This window comes from Marmota marmota, unplaced genomic scaffold (genome assembly GCF_001458135.2).
Source record: "Marmota marmota marmota unplaced genomic scaffold, marMar, whole genome shotgun sequence".
Lineage (NCBI taxonomy): Eukaryota > Metazoa > Chordata > Mammalia > Rodentia > Sciuridae > Marmota > Marmota marmota.
In genome coordinates, this window is record NW_025999853.1 from 4,508,682 (window position 1) to 4,514,681 (window position 6,000).

General features: G+C 51.3%; 1 protein-coding gene and 1 long non-coding RNA gene across 4 annotated transcripts in view; one reads left to right on the forward strand and one right to left on the reverse strand.

Moving 5' to 3' along the window:
- Syn3 (synapsin III) overlaps window positions 1–6,000 on the forward strand; it is a 444,971-nt gene that overhangs the window by 115,574 nt on the left and 323,397 nt on the right. The gene's annotated exons all lie outside the window — the stretch shown is intronic.
- The window catches only part of LOC125616626, a 70,339-nt gene that overhangs the window by 57,058 nt on the left and 7,281 nt on the right, over window positions 1–6,000 (reverse strand). Inside the window, exon 2 of the long non-coding RNA XR_007347348.1 lies at window positions 63–150. This is a non-coding gene — a long non-coding RNA (uncharacterized LOC125616626). The remainder of the gene's footprint in view (window positions 1–62; window positions 151–6,000) is intronic.

Sequence of the window (6,000 nt, forward strand, 5' to 3'; positions counted from 1 at the left end):
GTCCAGAACTCGTAGGGGAGCCGTGTCCTCAAAGGCAGTAGAGAACCCCAGAAAGCAAATACCTGATTCCCCAAGTTTCTTCTAGGCTTGTGAGTTTCTCTGCATCTCCTGGAGTCGCCCTCTCATGGTCACTTGTGAGAACTGCAACCCCTGCAGAGGAGTAGTTAAAATATTTTGGTCACCAGTGTACATTAATAATTACATTAACTATAAATGAACTAAATGATCAAATTAAAGAATAAGGTTTCCATGGCAAATTTTTAAAATATGACTCCATTCTATACAAGAGATTAATTTAAAATGTAAGACTACAGAAAATTTGAAAGTTAAAGAACAGAGAAAATATATCACATAACTACTAGGCAAAAAGAAAGCTAGCTAATGCAGCTACATGAATATTGGGGGAAATAGACTTCCAGGTGAAATGAATTACTAGGGGAGAGAAAGTAATATGTAATGATAAAGGGTTCATTTACCGAGAAGAAATAATAATTGAGTTCATCAGCACCAAATAAAAGTATTCTAAAATAGGACTTAAAAATCGACAAGACTTCAGGAGAATTAAGCAAAGTCCACCATCACGGGATATTTTTGAGAATGATGCTAGATGTAGACATTCTTGTTCTTCTCACACTCAAGAACTGTAAAAAAAATACTATTTAGTGATCTGTATGTGCTCATATTCGATATTTTGTACTTATGTCCCACTAATATATTTGGGAGTCTCCTTCTTTGGACTATAGAGGAAATGAGACTATCTATCCCATTAGATTTCAAATTTGGTTGCAGATTAGAAGCACCTTGGTTCATAATTTTGATGCCTAGGCAATACTTCAGGCCAATCACAGTGGAACCCCCCAATTGGGCGGCCAAGATGGAAAACATTCCCAGATTGTCCCTGTGGTGAACCACATCTGTGGAAGCTTTGATTTTGGACTTCTGGCCCCCAGACCTGTGAGGGAATAAGTTGTTTTAAGCCGTCAAGTTTGTAGCATTTTGTTAAAGCAGCCCTAGAGAACTGTAAATATGGCAGCGCTTCTCAAATGTTAACGTGCATACAAATCTACTGGAGATCTTATTACAGGGCAGGTAATAATAACAGTGATGATGATGATGATGATGATGATGATATGATACAGGTTCCTGTCCATCAGGTCTTCAGGTAGAGCCTGAGATCTGAACTTCCCATGAGCTCCCCAGTGAAGTTAAGGCTTCTGGTCCTGCAGACTCCATTTAAGCAATGCGGACATGGACGAGCTCTCTGATGCCGCTGGTGGAAGGCCACGCTTTGAGTAGCTAGGGCTGTGAAGGTTGGAAGCCCTAGGTTCAGGGAACCAGACTTCTAAAACCATGCATGCACACCAGGGGGCCCCAGACTGATTCACACTGTGTCCTGCAGGTGGGGAATCAGTAGACTCTTCCTGGGCCCCACAGGGCCCTAGCCAGCCTTCTCTGTGGTCTCCCACATAGGAATGTTGATCCTGGTCTTCACTTGCAAAATATTCTTCCTAAGACACTTTGGTGTTTTATCAACAATGCCCCTAAAGCATTCCCAAATGTGCAAGGCCTGGATCTTCTGCAGTTTTGCTCAAGAGAAAAACCTTCCAGGAAAACAGCACGATCCACTTGACTAAGCTCGGGAAGACCCAGGGAGCTGCTAAAACACTGTCTCGGAGCGTGACGTGGAGGGTGTTTCTGGAAGCGGTTCGCGTTTGAATCAGTAGGCTGCCTAAAGATGATCCCTTCTCACCCACGTGGGCAGGCACCAGCCAAACAGGAAAATCCCTCTCTTCTCAGCCTGAGGCATCCTTTTCTCCTGCCCTTGGACCACAGAGCTCCCGCTGCTCGGGTCTTGACACCCCAGCACTTACACCCATGGCCCCTCAGTGCTGGCCTTAGCTGGGAATTACACCATCGCCCCCTGGTTCTCAGGTCTTCCAGCTTCCCTGAGCCTCCCGCTTGCAGACGGCAGGTGGTAGGACTGCTCCGTCTCCATCATCCCGGGCACCAGGCTCCATCACAAATCTCCTTTAACATATATCCTGGGGCCCCCGTTTCTCTGGAGAACCCTAATACAGGAGTCCAGGATGGGGGTAGAGCAGAGCGCTCCTGGTTTTCTTCAGTGTCCAGCCCTTCTGCTTTGGGAAGCGGCTGTGAGATGTCCCCTGGGGGCCACCCGCTCCCTGCCATAGCCTGTGTGGTGTGTGCAGCTGGTGACAGGTGACAGCCTCAGTCTGTTAGACTCTCACCTTGGGACTCAAGCCAGGCCAACAGGATCTCTCAGAAGACTTCAGGTGCAACTGTGGGATGAGGGGCCCGTGAGTTCCGCTGGGACTGCTGAGCCAGGGAGGTGGCCCCCGGAGCTGGTCGCTCTGTCTCCCCTTGAGGGAATGACCTGCCCAGGGTGAGGCCAAGCCAAAGAAGAGAGAGACCCTAGGACCTGATGGGGTGCTCGAGGCTCTGGATCTTGGGGGATCTCACTCATCCCCAAAACTTGAGCCAAAAAAAAAATCCCTTTTGGTTGAAGCCAGATTGGATAGAACATACAAAATTCTTTATTTATTTAGCAAACATTGTTACAGCGTTCCCTCCACGCTAGGCTCCATTCCAAGCACTTAACATACATTAAGTCATTTCTCCTTTCAACACCCCCAGTTTAGAGATAAGGAGATCGACACACCGAGGCAGGGTCATGGAGCCCAGGTGTCCAGCCAGTGGGAGAGCGGGGTCCAAGTCTGGCCAGAGCCTGTGGGTGGCAGCCTAGGGCAGCACTGCCTCTGTATCCGGGCAGAGTGTCACAGCCAGGGCTCCTTAAAGGGCATAAGTTCCTCATAGGAGCCGAAGGCAGGGTGCAATGGGCAACCATTGAGAGGAAAACACTGGGAGAATCCAGATCTCTGACTCTGAGCGGGGAAGAGGGAAGAGCTAATTGCCACTTATCCGTGGCCTCTGTTCACCAGGTCTGAGCTCAGTGTTTATGTGAAGCATGATCTTATCGCATCCTCACAAGATGGTCTAACGGCAGAGTAAGGCAGTACGGCCCAGTGGTGAGAGCTGAGTCTGGGTGGTCCTCCCAGATCCGCCACTGGGAGAGCAGCCGTGTGGCCGTGACAGTGCCTGATCTGGGATACTTACTACTAATGTAAATGCTGATAGCGCCTCCTCGGAGGGCCGGAGTGAGGGTGAGACGAGATGGTGTACATGAGGGGTTCGCAACAGCGTCTGGACCAGGGTCATCACTAAGTTAAGGGCTGATAATTATTACTATAGTCCCATTATACAGAAGCAGAAACTGAGTCCCAACTACTGAGTTACACTGGGGATCATTAAATCGCTTGCACCAAGTCACACTTTTAGAAAGTGGCAGCATCAGGTCTGAACCTGATGGGATCCCAAGTGAATTTTCAGATGTCTTTAACTCCTTGCCTCTCTCTCTGTCTGCCCCATGTCATCTGGTCCTGTTGCTCCCACACCAGGCCGGCATGATGGACCCCGAGTCTCTAAAATGTAGCAAGGGGTGGGAGACGCTGTTAGTCAGCTTTCCGTCACTGTGACACAATGCCCACGCTCAACCACCTTAGAAGAAGGAAAGGTTAGTTTTGGTTCATGAGTCCAGGATCTCTTGCCCCTTTTGCTCTGGGCCTGCGGGGGCACAGTGCGGCGTGGCAGGAGGGTGTGATGGAAGAGACCCGTTCACCTCATGGTGGCAAGAAAGCAAAAGGAGAAAGAGGGACCGTGGTCCCAATGTCTCCTTCAAGGACACACCCAGTGACCTAACTTCCTTCTACTGGACCCTACCCAGGAAGGTCCCACCACTCCGGCAGTGCCAGGGACTGGGGACCAAGTGTTTGACACATGGGCCTTTGAGGAACATTCCAGATCCAACCTGGGCATAATCTCTGCAGAGGGTGGAGTATGGCTGGAGGTCACCCAGGACGCGGCAGGGGTGTGCTGCTCTCACTTAGAAACCTATCCCTCGTTTATCTAGAAAAATCTCATTTTACATCATTTTTGCAAGGGCTGCGCGAGATGCTGCATGTGAAAAGCCCGTTCATTCCACAAGTCCCCAACACCGTTCCCAGTAACAGAAATTGTGTCAGACAGAGGCCAGGTGGGAGGCAGAGGTCACCCCCAAATGGCTTAAGAAAGGAGACTTCAAGGAGGTACTTACTGAAGGATGTGGGGGGCCAAGGGAAAAGGAGGCGCTCAGAAGGCACAAGAGGGAGAGAGAATTGCAGGTCCAGCATCCAGACTCTGAAAACCTGAACCGCTTCCAAATTCAGAATTTCTAGAGCGCCCACGCGACCCTGCAAGGGGAGAATCCCCCAGCACGAAACTGTTTCTTGAACAAAATTTCAAAAGATTAGTGTTTGAAATGACTTTTGGGCTGTGTGTCTAAGGTGTATATGAAGCATCGATGAATTTTGTATTTAGACTTGGGTCCCGTCCCCAAGATCTCTCATTATGTGTATGCAAATGTTTCCAAATCCCAAAATACGCAAAATGCAAGACGCTTCGGCACTTGGGCTAAGGGATTCCCCAACGTGTAACAGGCTGATCTAGAAGGGTTGACCTGGACCTGAGCGGGAGAGCTGCCCTGTGGAAGCTGGAGCAGTGGACGCTCTCAGATACCTCCAACGTCATGGCACCGAGGCAGGTGGGACCTATGAAGGTGGCCTTCCCTCCCTCTGACCTGCAGTCTCCGGTGGAGGCCAAAGCCAGGCAGAGCGGGTGGGCAGGAGAGCTGGGTTATGCCTCCTGACCCCACTCCATTCTTTCCCTCGCTGCCCTGGGTCCCAGGAGGCTATCCCTTAGGGGATCTCAGTGAACAGGTACCGCAAGCCCCTCTCCCCAGGGAGGATTCGGGGGGGGGGGGCTTTCCAAATGACAAAGCGTTACACACGAGTCGGTTAAATCAGCAGAACTTGCAGCCATGGCATGGACGGCCCTCCCAGCTCCACTCTCTGTGCCACATGTGAGCCACAGCTGGCCACTCGAGGTGCCCAAGGGCCAGCCAGACAGCCAGGTTCTTGGGAAAGAACAGAGGCCATCCCAGGGGGTGTTGAAATCCGTGCTCTGTGGGCAGCTGCGGCCCTTCTGGGCCCGAGCTCAAGCCTGGCTCCAAACAGAGTGATTTAAAAAACAGGGGAGGTGGCGGGGGGAGCCCTGTCCACACAGATGGGCTTGAAACACAGGTCAGGAGGAGCTAAGGATGAAATCCCTCGAGGAGGCAGACGTTAATGAGGCCCCAATCTAATTACACAAGCCAGGCGCTCGGTCTCCAGCATGGGGCAACACTAAATTGCAGGCACCCGTTCAAACCACCGTTCAATCCACCGAGACTGATAATGGGAATCCGCTCATTAGAAGGTCAGACCCCAGAGAGCCGAGAGCCTGGAGGAGGGGGAGGCACAGCTGGAGGACACGGCAGAAACCACGGCATTGGACACTCCCAGGTCTGCCCCTCCTGCCCCCAGGAGCCAGCCGCCCTGGCCAACGGTTTACAGGGGCGATGTTTCAGCCAAGAGGTGGATGTGTGGGCTTGTCCCAGAGGAGGGCATGTTCTACCAAATCCTAGAGACCCAGAGTCGGAAAAGCCCCTTAAGCATCTCCTGGGAGTTGCCACTGGACAGATGGACAGATCGTGGCCCAGGGACCCGGGGAGGGGGACTTGTCTAAATCCCCAACTCTGAGCTCCTGAGCCAGGATCCGCCCCCAACCTTCCGGAGCCTTTGTCCTGGGAACTCTCAAACACCCCATTAAAAAATATTCTTTTCATAAATAACATTCCTCACTCTCGATTGCACACATCATGGCCCTGGGCATCCTCAACTTTGAATTTCAAATTCCAGATAGTCATTCATTCAACAAGTATTTATTGAGCACATTCCAGGTGCCAGGCAGGGCCTGGCAAACGCCCCCGAGAGCACAGCTCCTCCTCCGCCTCCCGGGTCTGGAAGCTCCTCCCCTCTGCGGCCTCCTCCTGCAGGTCCACGCACC